This window comes from Callorhinus ursinus, unplaced genomic scaffold (assembly GCF_003265705.2).
Source record: "Callorhinus ursinus isolate GAN/ISIS: 27379988/994484 unplaced genomic scaffold, GSC_fseal_2.0 scaffold15, whole genome shotgun sequence".
NCBI classification, from domain to species: Eukaryota; Metazoa; Chordata; class Mammalia; order Carnivora; family Otariidae; genus Callorhinus; species Callorhinus ursinus.
In genome coordinates, this window is record NW_027397077.1 from 16,755,374 (window position 1) to 16,774,512 (window position 19,139).

Consider the following 19,139-nt stretch of genomic DNA (forward strand, 5'->3'; position numbering starts at 1 on the left):
AATTCCTTTCATAAAATCTTTTATAATTTTCATCTTTACATTCATATTCCATCCCTTCATTGTATTTACCCTTATTTTTGTATATATATAAGATTTAATTTCTTTAAAATTTTGGGAGACAATTTTTTCTAACAGACAAAAATACACCCAAAATATAGTGTGTGGCTCTCTTCTATTCACCAGACTGATCATATTTTTTTTTTTTCCCCTTCTTTTCCCCCCAGTTTTGGGTCTCTTCTGATTTGTTTAATGTATGTTTTTCTAGGGTCATTGTTACCCTTTTAGCATTTTTTTTTTTGGCATTTTGTTCTCTCATTCATCTATTCTTTTCTGGACAAAATGACAAGATGGAAAAACCTCCAAAAAAAAAAAAGAACAAGAGGCAGTACCTACTGTCAGGGACCTAATCAATATGGACATTAATAAGATGTTGGAACTATAGTTCAAGATGACGATTATAAAGATATTAGCTGGGCCTGAGAAAAGCATGGAAGTTATTAGAGAAACCCTTTCTGGAGAAATAAAAGAACTAAAATCTAACCAAGTCAAAATCAAAAAGAATATTAATGAGGTGCAATAAAAAATGGACGCTCTAACTGCTAGGATAAATGAGGCAGAAGAGAGAATTAGTGATATAGAAGACCAAATGATGGAGAATAAAGAAGCTGAGAAAACGAGAGATGAACAACTACTGGATCACGACGGCAGATTTTGAGAGATAAGTGATACCATAAGACAAAACAATATTAGAAAAATTGGAATCACAGAAGAAGAAGAAGGAGAGGGGCAGAAGGGATATTGGAGCAAATTATAGCAGAGAACTTCCCTAATTTGGGGAAGGAAACAGACATCAAAATCCAGGAGGCACAGAGAACCCCTCTCAAAATCAATAAAAATAGGACAACACCCCAATACCTAACAGTAAAGCTCACAAGTCTCAGAGACAAAGAGAAAATCTTGAAAGCAGCTCGGGAGAAGAGGTCTGTAAGCTAAAATGGTAGAAACATTAGATTGGCAACAGACCTATCCACAGAGACCTGGTAGGCCAGAAAGGACTGGGATGATATATTCAGAGCATTAAATGAGGAAAAATATGCAGCCAAGATTACTATATCCAGCTAGGCTGTCATTGAAAATAGAAGGAGAGATAAAAAGCTTCCAGGACAAACAACAAAAACTAAAAGAATTAGCCAACACCCAACCACCCCTACAAGAAATATTGAAAGGGGTCCTCTAAGCAAAGAGAGAGCCTAAAAGTAACATAGACCAGAAAGGAGCACAGACAGTATACAGTAACAGTCACCTTACAGGCAATACAATGGCACTAAATTCATATCTTTCAATAGTTACCCTGAATGTAAATGGGCTAAATGCCCCAGTCAAAAGACACAGGCTATCAGATTGGATTAAAAAACAAGACCCATCCATATGCTGTCTGCAAGAGACTCATTTTAGACCCAAAGACACCTCCAGATTGGAAGTGAGGGAGTGGAAAACATTTACCGTGCTAATGGATATCAAAAGAAAGCTGGGGTGGCAGTCCTTATGTCAGACAAATTAGATTTTAAAACAAAGATTATAATAAGAGATGAAGAAGGACACTATATCCTACTTAAAGGGTCTATCCAACAAGAAGATCTAACATTTGTAAATATCTATGCCCCTAACATGGGAGCAGCCAATTATATGAGCCAATTAATAACAAAATCAAAGAAACATATCGACAATAATACAATAATAGTAGGGGACTTTAACACCCCCCTCACTGAAATGGACAGATCATCTAAGCAAGAGATCAACAAGGAAATAAAGTCTTTAAATGACACACTGGACCAAATGGACTTCACAGATATATTCAGAACATTCCATCCCAAAGCAACAGACTATACATTCTTCTCTAGTGCCCATGGAACATTCTCCGGAATAGAGCACATCCTAGGTCACAAATCAGGTCTCAACCAGTACCAAAGGATTGAGATCATTCCCTGCATATTTTTGGACCACAATGCTTTGAAACTAGAACTCAATTACACGAGGAAAGTTGGAAAGAACTCAAATACATGGAGGCTAAAGAGCATCCTACTAAAGAATGAATGAGTCAACCAGGAAATTAAAGAATTAAAAAAATTCATGGAAACCAATGAAAATGAAAACACAACTGTTCAAAATCTTTGGGATGCAGCAAAGGCGGTCCTAAGAGGAAAGTATATAGCAATAGAAGCCTTTCTCAAGAAACAAGAAAGGTCTCAAATACACAACCTCACCCTACATCTAAAGGAACTGGAGAAAGAGCAGCAAATAAAGCCTAAACCCAGCAGGAAAGAAAAATAATAATGAGCAGAGCAGAAATCAATGAAATAGAAACCAAAAGAACAGTAGAACAGATCAATGAAACTAGGAGCTGTTCTTTGAAAGACTTAATAAGATTGATAAACCCCTGGCCAGACTTATCAAAAAGAAAAGAGAAATGACTCAAATCAATAAAATCATGAATGAAATAGGAGAGATCACAACCAACACCAAAGAAATACAAACAATTATAAGAACATATTACGAGCAACTCTATGCCAGCAAATTAGACAATCTGGAAGAAATGGATGCATTCCTAGAGAAGTATAAACTACTAAAACTTTACCAGGAAGAAATAGAAAACCTGAACAGACCCATAACCAGAAATGAAATTGAAGCAGTAATCAAAAATCTCCCAACAAACAAGAGACCAGGCCAGATGGCTTCCCAGGGGAATTCTACCAAACTTTTAAAGAAGAATTAATACCTATTCTTCTGAAGCTGTTTCAAAGAATAGAAATGAAGGAAAACTTTCAAACTCATTTTATAAGGCCAGCATTACTTTGATCCCCAAACCAGACAAAGACCCCATCAAAAAGGAGAATTACAGACCAATAACCCTGATGAACATGGGTGCAAAAATTCTCACCAAAATATAGCCCGTAGGATCCCACAGTACACTAAAAGGATTATTCACCAGGACCAAGTGGGATTTATTCCTGGGCTTCAAGGTTGGTTCAACATCCACAAATCAATCAATGTGATAAAATACATTAACAAGAGAAAGAAGAAGAACCATATGATCCTATCATTAGATGCAGAAAAAGCATTTGACAAAGTACAGCATCCTTGGGCGCCTGGGTGGCTCAGTTGGTTAAGCGACTGCCTTCGGCTCAGGTAGGATCGAGTCCCGCATCAGGCTCCCTGCTCAGCAGGGAGTCTGCTTCTCCCTCTGACCCTCTTCCCTCTCGTGCTCTCTATCTCTCATTCTCTCTCTCTCAAATAAATAAAAAAATCTTAAAAAAAAAAAAAGTACAGCATCCTTTCTTGATTAAAATTCTTCAGCATGTAGGGATAGAGGGTACATACCTCAATATCATAAAAGCCATCTATGAAAAACCCACAGCAGGGGCACCTGGGTGGCTTAGTCGTTAAGCGTCTGCCTTTGGCTCAGTTCATGATCCCGGGGTCCTGGGATTGAGCCCCGCGTCAGGCTCCCTGCTCAGCGGGAAGCCTGCTTCTCCCTCTCCCACTCCCCCTGCTTGTGTTCCCTCTCTCACTGTGTCTCTCTCTGACAAATAAATAAAATCTTTAAAAAAAGAAAAAAAAAAAGAAAAGAAAAACCCAGAGCAAATATCATTCTCAATGGGGAAAAACTGAAAGCTTTTCCCCTAAGATCAGGAACACGGCGGGGATGTCCACTATCACCACTGCTATTCAACATAGTACCATAAGTCCTAGCCTCAGCAATCAGACAGCAAAAAGAAATAAAAGGCATCTGGAAAGTTAGGATTCCTGATATGCAAAGCTCTGTGGCCTGGCAAAAATGTCAAAGACTAAAGTCATTTGATCTTTTAGTATTTTTGAAAAAAACATTCAAACTATAGAAAACTAGCAAGAATTACATCATGAACTTCCATATACCATTCTCAAGATTATTAATTTCTATATTTTTCCATATTTATTTTATCTCTTCCTCCCCATCTACTTCTCCCTCCAATGAAAAGAATTTTTTTTCTAAACCACTTGAGCGTAAATGCGGAAAATTTCCAGAATATGGATTGAGAATACCACTCCAAATGGTGTATTTGGCACCCAGTTTGACTGAAGGGTAATTTTGAGCTAAAGGCAATTGAGAGCAAGCAGACAGGGGGAAAGCTCTGTACCTATCACAAAGAGGAATGTAAATTCCCTCTTTTGTAAAAGGCAAGTTCCATTTATAAAGGAAATTTCCATTTGTAAAGCTTTCTTTCTTACCAGGAAGAGAGCTACTCCAGTAGATAACTCTTATTACCTAAGAGACTCTTATCTGCATAACAGGTTAACTTTCACTAGCCATACATTTCCTTCCCCATATTCCATAACTTGCTCTACACATCCTTGCCCAGAAGCCCCCAAGCCCCCTTTCCCTTGTTTATCCTAAGATGCTATGTAATCCTCAACCATCTAGCCACCTCCTAGAGCCACATTTGCCCTCCTGAACTCCAGAACAGGTTGGTGCCTATGTACACAAGTAATTAAAACCCTTTGTTCTCTTGTTAATCTGCCTTTTGTCCTTTGGCTGTGGGCCCCAGGCACTGAACCTAGGAGGGTAGAGGAAAACAGGTTTTTCTTCTCCTAGCATGTGATATCAAAGTCTTCTAAGAATAAGGATCATCTCTCACATAATGACAGTGCAATGATCAAATTCAGGAGCTTTAACACTAATAAAATACTATCTTACACATAATCCATATTTACATTTCTTCAATCCCAAGAATGTCCATTTTTTCCCCAATCCAGGATCACACTGCTTTTAATTGTCATGTGTCTTTTATCTTCTTGAATCTGGAATAGCAACTCAGATGTTTTTTTATTTTTTTAAAAAGGATTTTATTTATTTATTTGGCAGAAAGAGGGAGAGCGAGCACAAGCAGGGGGACTGCAGAGGGAGAGGGAGAAACGGGCCCCCACTGAGCAGAGAGACTGACTGGGGCTGGATCCCAGGACTCCTGGATCATGACCTGAGCTGAAAGCAGACACTTAACCAACTGAGCCAGGCAGGCGCCCCTCTCCTCAGATTTTCTTTGCTTCCCACTCATTAACATTTTTAAAGAGGACAGACCTGTGGCTTTGTAGGATATTTATGCTAGTCTGATTGTTTCCTAAGGATTAGGATTCACACTATACATTTTTTTGAAAGGCATACTATGTGATTCTTATTGCATTCTATCAGGAGGAACCTGATGGAATGGTGATAATTAACCTTGATCCTCTGGATAAGGTGATACGTACAAGTTACCCCTGTATCTGTGTGTGTATGCATTCTCCTCCAAAAACAGATCATAAAACCCTCATGTGAGAGATACCCTCCTTACTCATGGAGAAAAAAAGTGTCCTTGTCTCTGAAGATAAGGGACATCAAGAAGAATGCTTACTAAGTTTTCCCCAGTTGGACTACACCTACCTCATAGTCTCTGACCTAACATATTTCTAAATGACTGCCTGCTCTTCATCAAGCCTAGAGTAAAAATACTCAGGTCTATTTCCTTAGGCCCTCATTTCCATATAAAGGCTCCCATGTCATGTAAAACTTATATTAAATAAATTTGTATGCTTTTCGTGCTCGCTTCAGCAGCACATATATTAAATTTGTATGCTTTTCTCTTGTCAATCTGTCTTTGTCAGTTTAATTTTCAAACCCAGCAGATGAAGGATAGTTGGAAGGCAGGCAGGCAGGGACAATGGACCTCCACCCCAAGAGGAAACCACCCTTAAAAGGATTTTCACCACCCGGGAAGGAGCCCTTTCCCATGTGATAGGGGACAAAAACCTGATTGAATGACTGGCACAGCGAGGGCTCATCAGATTAAAATAGCCAGCTAACAAGCCCATACAAACCCCTAGACAGAGAAACTCCAGTGACAACCTTCTCCAGTCCCCTCCCTCCTGAAGAGCTTTGTACTATCACTTTGCTATTGCTCAATAAGCCTTGCTTTGTTGCCCACCACTCTTCATCTGGTCTACTGCTTCATTCTTTGAAGCAGGGTGACCATGGACCTTGGGTACCCATGGAGAAAATCCTGTAACATAGCCAGGTTCTCTAAGCGGGTTGAGGAAAACTTTCTTCCCTTACAGGTAGATATACAGAATAAGTAAAGTGTGGAGAAATATTTTGAAACTATGCAAATATTTTGTTCCCCCAAAAAACTTTCTCTCATGGCTTTAATACCTATTGATGATCCTAGCCTGAATGATTATGATAGTCGTTATAAAATAGTGATTTTCTAGTTCCATCATTGCTTCCCCATCTATTAACTGGTATTCCACTTTAAGAAGAATTTCTCTTTCTCCCTCCCTTCTTTATTTACTTATTTTTCTAAATTACTTATTTTTGTTTAAGGTAAACCTTATCCATTTGATCTTTAAGTGGTCCGGTTCCAGCTGGCTCCTCTGTCATTTGGACACGGCCTTATCATTTTTTTTTTTTAGCAGTTTTTTATTTCCTGGCACAACAAAATGTTCCAGGCTTTTCTTGTCTCTCTCTCTTTTTTTTTTTTATTTTTATTCATTTGAGACACAGAGATGCAGAGAGAGAGCAGAGAGCTTGAGCAGGGGAGAGGCAGAGGGAGAGGGAGAGGCAGGCTCCCCGCTGAGCCGGGAGCCCGACAGTGGGGCTCGATCCCAGGACCCTGGGATCATGACCTGAGCCGAAGACAGACACTCAACCAACTGAGCGACCCAGGCGCCCCAGGCTTTTCTTGTCTTTTCCCTGCTCTGGACCAGCCATTTCTCCAAGGGCCACTGGTTCCTTTTAGCGGGGAATGGTATTTAGAAACAAAGAGCAGGAACTGAGAATGCTCATTGCTGCAAGCAGTATCACTGCCTACAGGTTCTTACAGAGGACAGAGCTAGGAATTATAAACAAACAAACATATGAATAAATAAATAAAATGTGTATGTATAATGTAATCATATATATAGGCATATATATAAAATCATGTATTTGTATTGACATTTATAATCTCAATCCAATAGTTTGGTGTTCTAAAAATCTGGCTCTCCCCAAAATTAATGTATTTATCCAATCCTACCATATGTACAAAATAATTTCAGAATTGTTCCATCAATACTACTATCAAGAGCAAACTTTGTATAAAGTTCAAGATTTCTTTCTGGTTCTTTTATCTTCAGATGAAAGGTATACAGTCAAGGTACTACACTCAAAATAACGAATTATTTTATTTTTTTTCCTAATGTGTTATCATGTCAACCATATGATATATAGTTGGGCTCATTTACCTCTGTTTTTATTTAATTTCTCCCCCAATATTTTAATTTAATTTTATTTTTTGAACATACAAAACATGAATACGTGATTTCAAAGTCAAGTATCACTCCCTTCCCTAATTTTTCTGATCCCATTCCCACCCTGTAGGTTACTAATTTCATTGCTTCCAGTTTATTCTTCCTGTGTTTCCTTTTGCAGAAATAATCAATTGATTAATTGATAGATGATAGACACTCTTGTTTTTCCTTCTTTCTTACATATAATGTAGCCTGCTATATGTACCTTTTTGTACTTTGCTTTTGGCACACTCTGGGACTCACTCCATATCAACTCATAAGGACCTTCCTTGTTCTGTATCATAGAACATCACCGTATGGGCTATACCAGGACTCATTCAAATAATCTTCCTTCCTTCCTTCCTTCCTTCCTTCCTTCCTTCCTCTCTCCCTCCCTCCCTCCCTTCCTTCTTTCTTTTTCTTTTCTTTCTTTCTTTCCATTTTCACTTACTGTAACAATCTTTCCATGTTACTAAGTTGTCTACAACAACCTTTAAAAAAACTACATGGTACTCCACTATATAAAGACAGAAAGTATTGTGGCTTAGGATGTTCGGGTTTTTTGTTCTTTTGGGTTTTTTTCCCCATATCATAAACAGCTCTGTGATAAAATTACTTAAAGATGCACACCTTTGTGAACTGTCCAAATATTTAAGATAAATATTTAGACAAGTAGTTGTTGGATCAAACAGTACACAAGATTTTTGATACATACACCACGTTGCCACCAGCAGTGTTTGAAAATAACTGTTTCCTTCACTCAGACCCTACCCACATTTTGTGTTATCATTCCATTTTCTAGCTCTTGATTTTTTAACACAAGATTAAACAGTGGTGTAAAGCTCTGTAAAAGCACAAGACAAGCAAATTTAGAACAAAACATTACAGATGTGTGTCTAAAATCACTGAAAAACTCTTCCCAGGCTCTAAACAATCTATTGAAACATCTGTGAAAACACTTCATTCAAAAATGAAGATTTTTTATTCTGTACATCTTAGTCTTTAAATCTTAAAATCTCATACAACTCCCTCTTTTTTTTTAAGGTTTTATGTATTCACTTGAGAGAGGGAGAGAGAGAGATACCGGGTGGGAGGGGCAGATGGAGAGAGGAAGAAGCAGGCTCCGGACGCAGGGCTTGATCCCAGGACTCCGGGATCATGACCCGAGCCAAAAGCAGATGCTTAACTGACTGAGCACTCAGGTACCCATTCATGCAATCTCCTAACCACCTTTCCCATTTAGTAGGAGCCAAAGTTTGGTACTGGTTATAAATGAACAGGAAGGTTCCTCTACAGGAAGAATCAACCTAAGGAAGTTGTGGGAATAAACTTATGGGAAAACTTCTCCTTTCAAGACTTTACTAATTTGAACTCCATGATAATTCTCCCTTGTCAATTCTTGGCTAAAATTTTTACCTCAGCTTCTAGTCTAATGGCCCACACTTCTAAATTACACTTTTAATGGAAAAACAACAACATGGATTTTTTCTTTTTTGAAGCATCTGTGTTTTCCCAAGAACATGTGACTGATACTGATAAATCTACTACTTTGCACACCCCAATCAAACCCAATCTTAAGGTTCGAAAAGCTTAGGAAAATAATGCTGTTCCACAAAAACAGGACGTGATCAGAAACACTTGCTTTAAAATTTGATGTTTGGTGTTTGAAGCTTCTTAACAAGTGTTTATTAAACTGCATAATTTCAAAGCCTGGAGTGGTATATTGCAATGTTTTCCTGGGAGTTCATCACATTTACATATCCTTTTATACTTCCTATGAAATTAATATTGCCTTTTGTATCTTGAACTTAGCTAATATAACTTGCCATTTTTACTTTTCATTGCTATGAGTAATATAGAGTAAACCCCCAAAGGGAGCCCTGCAATGTCTACATAAGCTTTATTCTCTTGCTGTTACATTTTTTCATATGAATACATTAAATCATGATTAATAAACCTTTACAGAATCCACTGGTCTTGCAAAAAGGCAAGATTCATAATGATAAAGGCTGCCCAGCGAATAAAAGAAATGCTCCTAAAACTGGGGCGAAAGGCCAGAGTTCATGGCACTCTTGGCATACCCAACAACATGTCCTAGGTCCTTCACCAAGTAGGACACTTTCAACAATGGCTCAGTGTCTATGCAAGAGTGGCTGAACCACCAGGATACCAAAACCAGCTGGTGACAATTAGACTGCTTTCTCTCTGGAGTACATCTTTGTCAGACGTTAAAATCTGACAATGATTCCAGGATTTTTAAAATTCCAGCTGGGGCACATGGGAGTGGGAATGAGATGATAATCAAAGGAAGAGGGTGGTAGGGGTTGAGGGTAAAAGGAAGTAGGCATCAGTTGCAACTGAGAAGCTCCAAAAAGCAAACCAAATGCAGAAAAGGGAAATCTCAGGAAATACTACATACCACATTAGACAGAGGTCACTGAAAGGCCTCAAAGCATTATCCCCCAGTCATCTGCCCTGCAGGTGAGGAAAATACAATTTTCCCTTTACCCTTCTGAGTTTGTGGCTGAACCCCTACCCCCATAGTAAAAAGAGAATGAAAGGAGAAAAAATTAATTATATATACATATATATATAATATATTTATACACACATACAAACAGGAGCCCCACAAAGATATGAGACTCAAAGGCAGTCAGACAAGGAGGCTTATATGCCATCCTGAGTTAAAGGAAAAGCACAGTAGCCTGGGGCTTCAAAGGGGGCAAGCAATTCACAGGAAGGTAAGAGGAGATGTTTGGTAAACAAAGGTGGTCCTGCCCTGCAGATAAGTCTCTCAGGGGAAAAAGTTCCCTCTGGTAATAGGCTCTTCCTGGTATAGGCTTCCATTCTAATGTAAATTTCCTTTATAAATGTAGATTTCCTTTACAAAATGGTAACTTCTATAGTTTTCAGAGCTTATCCTATGTCTGCAGTTTCTTTAAAAATAATCCTTATGCTAAAGAAGCATATTTTGGGGAAGCCTATTCTGCTCCCTTCAGCTGTCCACAGGTGCTCTGCCTAGCTGACTATGTAGTCAAGGCCAGGGAACTTAAAAGGCAATCCGAGGGAAAAGTTGGGAGGCCATTCCAAGATTCCTGACCACGGGGATAAATACCCTGCACCACAACACAGAGCACCCTCTGCCACACCTTGTACTGCTCTAATTTATTCTCCTACTTCAAGCCTATCTTCAATTTGGTCGAAAGGCAGGGTTGGGGTCCAGGGCCAGGATTAGGGGGAGTTGAGTAGAGTCACTGGCCTCAGGTGCAAAATTTAAAGGCTGCTGAAAAAAACCTCCAGTAATCAAGATAACACTTCAATGTAATATTTTTAAAAATCAAAATTAATGCAAAAACTCCATGGTGAACAAAATATTGACATTTTAAGTAAGATTAATGCCATGCTGAGCCACATTTGAGCCTGTATATACACTCTTATCTACATGTTTTCATGTACTGTTTTAAAAGCTAATTTTTTTGGAAGACATTAAAGTTGTTAAAAAATATTGGAAAATTGAAAAGCAAGTATATTAATAAAACATATTAAATATACTGAAACCAGAATTCATTATAATTTCAGTTTTCTGGGTTTAATAGGTACAAAGTCAATAATATTTTCAATATTTGTTTCTTTATCTTGTTTTCAATGGGGAAAATCACCATGTTTGACATTTTCTCCTCAACAACTGACAATCTTAAATAATTTTAAATTAACTTAGTTACCTTCATTAATTTAATTAATTTCATTTTCTTTTGCCTCCAATATATATGGGTCAGCACTGCAATGGTCTTTATTTAAAATATTTTTTACTCATTGTGGATTATTTTTTTGCCTTTAATTAAAAAAAAATACAGAATTAAAGTATTTTTTCCTGATTACTGACTTATTTTGGCACTCTTTTAAATTGTGCAATGTTGGGGCGCCTGGGTGACTCAGTCAGTTAAGCATCTGCTTTCATCTTAGGTCATGATCCCAGGGTTCCCCCCCCAACCTTGGGTCCTGCTCCCCACTCAGCAGGGAGTCTGCTTCTCCCTCTCCTCCTGCCCCTCCCCGAACTTGTGCACAGGGGCCACTCTCTCTCTCTCTCCCAAATAAATAAATTCTTTAAAAAAAATTGTGCATTGTCTGTTCCATCCAAAGTTGAAGCAACAGCCATTTCAGAACAGTAATAACCAAAATGATTCTAAGTGGATTCTAAATGTGGAAAGGACCACAAGATATGTTAAATGAAGGAAGTATGTTACAGAATAATATGTAAGTATGGGCTCATTTGTGTTTTAATTTTTTTTAAATAACTAAGTCATTATATATCAAATATACATGGGTGGTAAGGGATAAAGAATGTAGTCATTGAGATAAGAGGTTCTTAATCATGATGCCGTAAAGTAATACAAGCAGTGCCCAAGTAACATGTTATTAATAACAAGTATTACTCTTTGCTAACATTTGATATCTTTGAAAGATTATCCGTATGGTAATATGATTCTCATTCACTTGTAGCTAGATACATTTTTTCTCTTTTCTTTTTTGAGAGTGAGAGAAAGTGGTGCGGTTATAGCACGGGTACCAGAAACTAGAAGAAACTACCAGATGTTCAAGGGAATTCATGGGCATCTCAACAACTATATAGATCATAGTGAAAACCACTTATCTAGGAAGTAATAAGTTCCTATTATATAGGCTAAGATATGTAGTAAGCACTGTGTTTTGTTATTGTCAGGGAGCAAGAATGGCTCACCCCCTTCACAGGGAGCAAGAACTCTTGTCCCCTTCAAGGTCCTTTTAGCTGGACTAAGAATCAAATTGACATGAGACAGATTATCCAGAGAGAATCAAATTTAATAGGCATACATACAGAGAATCCACATAGATGTGGAAATTCCAAAGACAGGCAAAATGAGGTACACATGTCCTTCCAAACTAAGGAGAAGGGGGCAGTGGTCTGGAATTTCAGAAGAAAGGAATACATTTCACAGGGCAATAAGAACAGATGTTTGGTAATTAGATGTTTGCTCTACCATACAGATAGATAAAATTTATCTCTCTTAATAACCCTTATTCTGGGCAAGTCCTCCAATTTAGATTCTTCTGCATGGTTAAGGGAGGGGGAAAGTTTCTCTTGAGCCTGTAGGGTCCCAAGTGCCTTCAACTCAAAATAATACACATGCCAAAGTAGCACTGTCACTGGGGGTGAGGGGCACTGTCTTGAACCCCTTCATTATGTTTGGGGAATTTGGGGGTCCTGCTCAGTATCCCCTTCTTTTCAATAATTGCAATGTTTTTATTTTTTTAGCCAAGCTTATGGAAGTATAATTTTTAAAAAGTAAAATTTACGCTTTCTAGTGTACACTTCCATGAATTTTAACAAACACATATACTCATATAACCAACACCACAATCAAGATATAAAACATTTCCATCACCCTCCAAAGTTCCCTCATACATTGCAACAGTCAAGCCTTCATCTTATTCTAGAGCCTCCAGCAACTGCTAATTTGTTTTCTGTCCCTATAAGTTCACCTATGTCCAAAAACATCATATAAATGAAAGAATAAGCCTTTGGTGTCTGGCTGCTTTCACTCAGTGTAAAGCATATGGAATTCATCCATTTGTTGCATGTATCAGTAATGTATTCCTTTTTATGGCTGAGTGTCATTCTACTGTATAGATGAACCTCTGTTTGTTTATCCATGGTAATAAGATTCTGATTTTGATTTAGCAAATCACCCAAACCCTGCTCTCAGGTGATGCAGTTTATAAAAAGCTGATCCAACCCTACCTCACAGGGTATCCATACCCACATCTAATGAACCAGTATATTCCCATTACCTTGACCAAAGGGATAAGTTCAAACATGGGCACATGGCCCAGTTTAGTCGAATGATATCCAAAGTAAGGAAATTCATAGAACTATTAGTGACAAGAAGTCACTGACCTGGAATAATGGCAAAAGATATTAAGCTGGTATTTGTGGTAGCTATTCTAACCCCACATGGGAGTTCCCAGCTTAAAGAGAAGGCAAATGGAAGGCAAAGTACAACCAACTGGTTGAGACAAATTCCTAGCTAGTTTGAGCACCTGGATCCAGCCATGCCTAAAGATCCACCCCTAGACTTGTCAGTTACAGGAACCAATAAATCCTTCCAGCTAAGTCAGTTCCTGAGTCTAGGGTCCTAGGGTCTGTTCCTGAGTCATGAAACTAAAAGCTATTAACTCTATAGCCGAGAAAGAAATCTTGTATATTCCATCCATCAACGAGCTTACAAGAGAGTTTTGAAAATAAGACATAAGTGGATTTCACATCAGACATCCCAGCTTTACCAGTTCAAAACTTCATAAGTACATGGTCTCAAGGATTCTCTTTAATCCTATAAATCTGTATTTCCTCATTTCTAAACTGGAAAAAATAATTTCTTACTCATTCTACAATATTGTTTTAAAAAAAAAGACTGTTGGCTAAAATGCAAAAGAAAAATAAAAGCTATTATGATTGTTACACATACAAAATAATTTGTACACAAAAATGTAGTCAGTGATGATGATAATGAGAAAATTAAGAGGCATTATAAAGGAGCAGTGAACAGTAACTACAACTAGTGACATTTATTACTCTGTGTTAGGAATTGTACTTTATATACATTAAGTACTTATATATATACACATTAAGCATTTATATAATTATCTCATTTATCACTCTCAATAACACTAAAGGAACTTTGAACCTCAATTTTAGATGAGACTTAGCATAAAACACTTTCTAAGTTAAAATAACAACTGGTAGAAGCAAAATAAAAACTCAGCAGTGAGCCAGCAAAGCCAATGCACACTTCAAAGTGAAATGGAAGGCATGAAGCAAACACTATAGAATACAATTAAGTAATAAAAATCATAATCCTACAATTAATTTACCAACTCTGTTGCTTTATACATAACTATGCATAGTGTATTGGACATATTAAGGCATAGTCTAGTCATATAATATTATCACATGGTAATAAATGAAGTTGCACTCTATTTCTAAACATCTGGATTTCTGAGCCAATTCTACACATTTAAGTCAGCTATTTGGTATCATAAACACAGATCAAAAATCCATAAGGGAAAAATGATTGTACATCTGGCACCAAGATGGCTCGAAGAATTAGACTTATAAGGAGGAAGTCAGGTTTTTCTATCCTATATTCTTTAAAGGATAAATACCCAAAATAGAATTTTTTCCAAAGTAACCAAGATTGAGGAGACTCCACGGAAGAAACAAGAATGAATGAGATGTGAGCTAGTCAAAAGTGGAAACTTCCCCTCAGGACACCAGGAACTTGTAATTATTTAGACCTGACAACCTGGCCTAGAAACCAAAAGAAGTGTCACTTGTTTGTCCTTCCATTTCTACTTTTTTAGCTTTGGTGTTCATCAAAGTCTCCAGAGAATGCCTAATTTTTAAGCTTCTCATCACTCCTATAGAACTTCACTCATTCATTTTTTCAGTTACTCAATAATTATTTTTATTTACTGGGCCTTGGGCTAAGGATCTATGAGTCCATGAGAAGTGAGGAATCTGGCTTCTCCATCTTCTCCCTTGCCTCCAGCCACCAGCAACTTCTGGAATTAATCCGTTGAGTTTTGAAAGCCCTTGAGATTCAGCATGATTAGTTTTAAAATTAAAAGCAACTATTAATGTAATAAATAAAACAAGTATTAGAGGAAACATGAGTGAATTGTTTTTTACAACTTGGATGTGGAGAAAGTCTAACTATAAGTCAAATATACATGTTTACGAAAATAAAAAGGAAAAGGAAAATTTGTCCAAAGAATTTAAAAATAATTTTGCAAAGAAAAAAAAATATGAAAGCAAAGTCAAAAAACAAATACATGGAAGGAAAAACCATTTACGACATTTAATTACAGATTCAATCACCCTAATATAAATGGATATTTTTAAAAGTTGAAGGAAATAGGGGTTCAAAACCCAGTTTTTAGTATGAGCAGAACAAAAGAATAAGCAGTTCACAGATGAGGATACAGAAATGGCCTTTAAAAATACAAAAATATGCTTAACTATCCTAATAATAAGAGGAAACAAGTTAAAACTACAGTGAGAATTTTGACAACTGTACTATACTAATGGAGCCGATTAACTGTAGGAGATGCTGGATGTGGAGTACATGGGAGCTCCTTATACTATCTTACAACTTTTCTGTTAATCTAAAACTATTCTAAAATTTAAAAAAGCTTATTAGATGTATTTCTTGGTTAGATTTATTCTTTGCCTCTTTGGAAGAACAAATATTGTGAAGATATCAAAGATACCTAGAGCACTCTACACATTTAATTCAATCCCTATCAAAATATCATCAACTTTTTTCGAAGAAATGGAACAAATGATCCTAAAATTGGTATGGAATCAGAAAAGACCCCGAATAGCCAGAGGAATGTTGAAAAAGAAAAGCAAAGCTGGTGGCATCACAATTCCGGAATTCAAGCTCTATTACATAGCTGTAATCATCAAGACAGTATAGTACTGGCACAAAAACAGACACATAGATCAATGGAACAGAATAAAGAGCCCAGAAATGGACCCTCAAATCTATGGTCAACTAATCTTCGACAAAGCAGGAAAAAATATCCAATGGGAAAAACACAGTCCCTTCAACAAATGGTGTTGGGAAAACTGGACAGCAACATGCAGAAGAATGAAACTGGACCATTTCCTTACACCACACACATAAATAGACTCAAAATGGATGAAAGACCAAAATGTGAGACAGGAGTCCATCAAAATCGTAGAGGAGAACACAGGCAGCAACCTCTTCGACCTCAGCCGCAGCAACGTCTTCCTAGAATCATCGCCAAAGGCAAAGGAAGCAAGGGCAAAAATGGACTCTTGGGACTTCATCAAGATAAAAGCTTTTGCATAGCAAAAGAAACAGTCAACAAAACCAAAAGACAACTGACAGAATGGGAGAAGACATTTGAAAATGACATATCAGATAAAGGGCTAGTATCCAAACTCTATAAAGAACTTATCAAACTCAACACCCAAAAAACAAATAATCCAATCAAGAAATGGGCAGAAGGACATGAACAGACATTTTTCCAAAGAAGACATCCAAATGGCCAACAGACACATGAAAAAGTGCTCAACATCGCTCGGCATCAGGGAAATCCAAATGAAAACCTCGATGAGAGACTACCTCACACCAGTCAGAATGGCTAAAATTAACAAGTCAGGAAACGACAGATGTTGGCGGGGATGCGGAGAAAGGGGAACCCTCCTACACTATGGTGGGAATGCAAGCTGGTGCAGCCACTCTGGAAAACAGTATGGAGATTCCTCAAAAAGTTGAAAATAGAGCTACCGTATGACCCAACAATTGCACTACTGGGTATTTACCCTAAAGATACAAATATAGTGATCCAAAGGGGTATGTGCACCCCAATGTTTATAGCAGCAATGTCCACAATAGCCAAACTATGGAAAGAGCCAAGATGTCCATCAACAGGTGAATGGATAAAGAAGATGTGATATATATATGCAATGAAATATTATGCAGCCATCAAAAAACCCTGAAATCTTACCATTTGCCACGACGTGTCTGAAACTAGAGGGTATTATGCTAAGCGAAATAAAGTCAATCAGAGAAAAACATGTATCATATGATCTCACTGATATGAGGAATTCTTAATCTTAGGAAACAAACTGAGGGTAGCTGGAGTGGTGGAGGGTGGGAGGGATGGGGGGGCTGGGTGATAGACATTGGGGAGGGTATGTGTTATGGTGAGTGCTGTGAATAGTGTAAGATTAATGAATCATAGACCTGTACCTCTGAAACAAATAATACATTATATGTTAAAAAAAAAAAAAAAAGAAGATAGTAGGAAGAGAAAAATGAAGGGGGGGAATCGGAGGGGGAGACGAACCATGAGAGACTACAGACTCTGAGAAACAAACTGAGGGTTCTAGAGGGGAGGGGGACAGGGGGATGGGTTAGCCTGGTGATGGGTATTAAAGAGGGCATGTATTGAATGGAGCACTGGGTGATATACGCAAACAATGAATCATGGAACAATACATCAAAAACTAATGATGTGTAGGAAAGATGGCGGAGGAGTAGGGGACCCTATTTCAACCGGTCCCCGGAATTGAGCTGGATATCTACCACACCACTCTGAGCACCCACGAAACCAGCCTGAGATGTAAGAAGATCTGGATCTCTACAAAGAGAATATCACAGGTGGTTGGTTTCAAGGTACAAAGTGGGAAGCCGTGATTCCATGGGCAGATATTGGAGGATATATGGCAGCGAGAGGGTGCCTGGCCATGGAGATCCTACACCACTGGTGAGCGACAGCCTAGCGTGCTGGGGACGGGGCACAGACTTGCAGGCTGGTAGCGGCGGGGAAAGGACTTTAGGGCAGCCCCTGGGGCGGAAATCTGGAGCGGCAGGGTCGCGCATGCAATCTGGGGGTGGCTGGCGGTTTTAGAAGCACAAAGGGCAGAAACGTGCTCCGACCTGAAGGCAGGACTGAGGGCGCTGCAGAGGGGCGCACAAACCAGGACGATGCAGTTTATAGCAGCACAGACAGAAACAGAGACAGTGTGGCCTGAAGAGCTCACTGAACAGACTGCGGTCTCTCTGCTCTGAGGCAGAGGGTTGGAACTGGTCTCTTCTGCTCCGATTCGCAGAAGAGAAGCGGAAAGCTGCCAGAGAACAAAAGCCCCAAAAACTGATTCCCGCTGAGCCCATCCCCCGCCACAGGGGGGCAGGGCAACTCTGCCCAAACAGGATTGCCTGAGTACCGGTGCGGCAGGCACCTCTCCCAGAAGACAGGCTGGGAGAACAAGAGGCCAGCAACCCTAAGGTCCCAAGAAAACAGGTGCATCTTGCTTGGGTTCCGGTCAATAATTTGGACTCTATACATTCCCTCAAACACCCATCAAGAGAATGACTAGGAGGACAAGCCCCCAAAATAGAAAAGACTCAGAAATTATGGCTTATGCCACAGATTTACAAATGGATGCAGAAATAACCAAGATATTGGAGATGGAATTCAGGCTAGCAACTGTGAAGACAAAGGCTAGAATGGAGAAATCAATTAATGGCAACAGAGTCTCTAAGGGCAGAGATGAAAGCTGAATTGGCAGAACTTAAAAATGCTATCAGTGAGGAGCGGAGCAAGATGGCAGAGGAGTAGGAGACCTGGATTTCTTCTGGTCTCAGGAATTCAGCTGGATAGGGATCAAACCTTTCTGAACACCTACGAACTCAACAGAAGATCAAAGAAAAGAATAGCAACAACTCTCAGAACAGAAAAGCGACCACTTTCTGGAAGGTAGTACATGCGGAGAAGTGAATCCGAGGTGATATTCGGGAGGATAGACGGCGGGGGAGGGGGCCTCCGTCGGCCGCTTCTGGCAAGTGCTAGAGCCATGGAGCACAAAATTGGAACTTTTAGAAGTCGGCTCCGCTGAGGGACGTCGCTCCAGTGGCTAAGCGAGGTGTGAAACCCTCGCGGGACAGTGTGGACTCAGGACCCTAGGGGTCACAAAAAGATCGGGGGTGCCTGAGTGCGGCAGAGCTCCCAGGTATCGGAGCGGGGAAGCCGGCTGCAGAGACGGAGCCGAGGCGCGGGCTCTCAGCTCGGGGTTGCCATAAACTGTGATCCGCAGACCAGTTGGGCTACTGCACCTCCAGCAGGGACCCAACAAGCGGCAGAGCCAGAGAGACTCTCCTTCCTCCCCCAGGAGGAGCGGCACGGGAGTGCACCGCAGGGATCTGCTGGGTTTGGAGACTCCACACGGGGTC

At 39.2% G+C, this 19,139-nt stretch overlaps 1 protein-coding gene across 8 annotated transcripts in view; it reads right to left on the reverse strand.

The window, feature by feature from the left end:
* Window positions 1-19,139, reverse strand: part of FHIT (fragile histidine triad diadenosine triphosphatase) — a 1,472,419-nt gene that overhangs the window by 1,146,782 nt on the left and 306,498 nt on the right. The window lies entirely within an intron of this gene.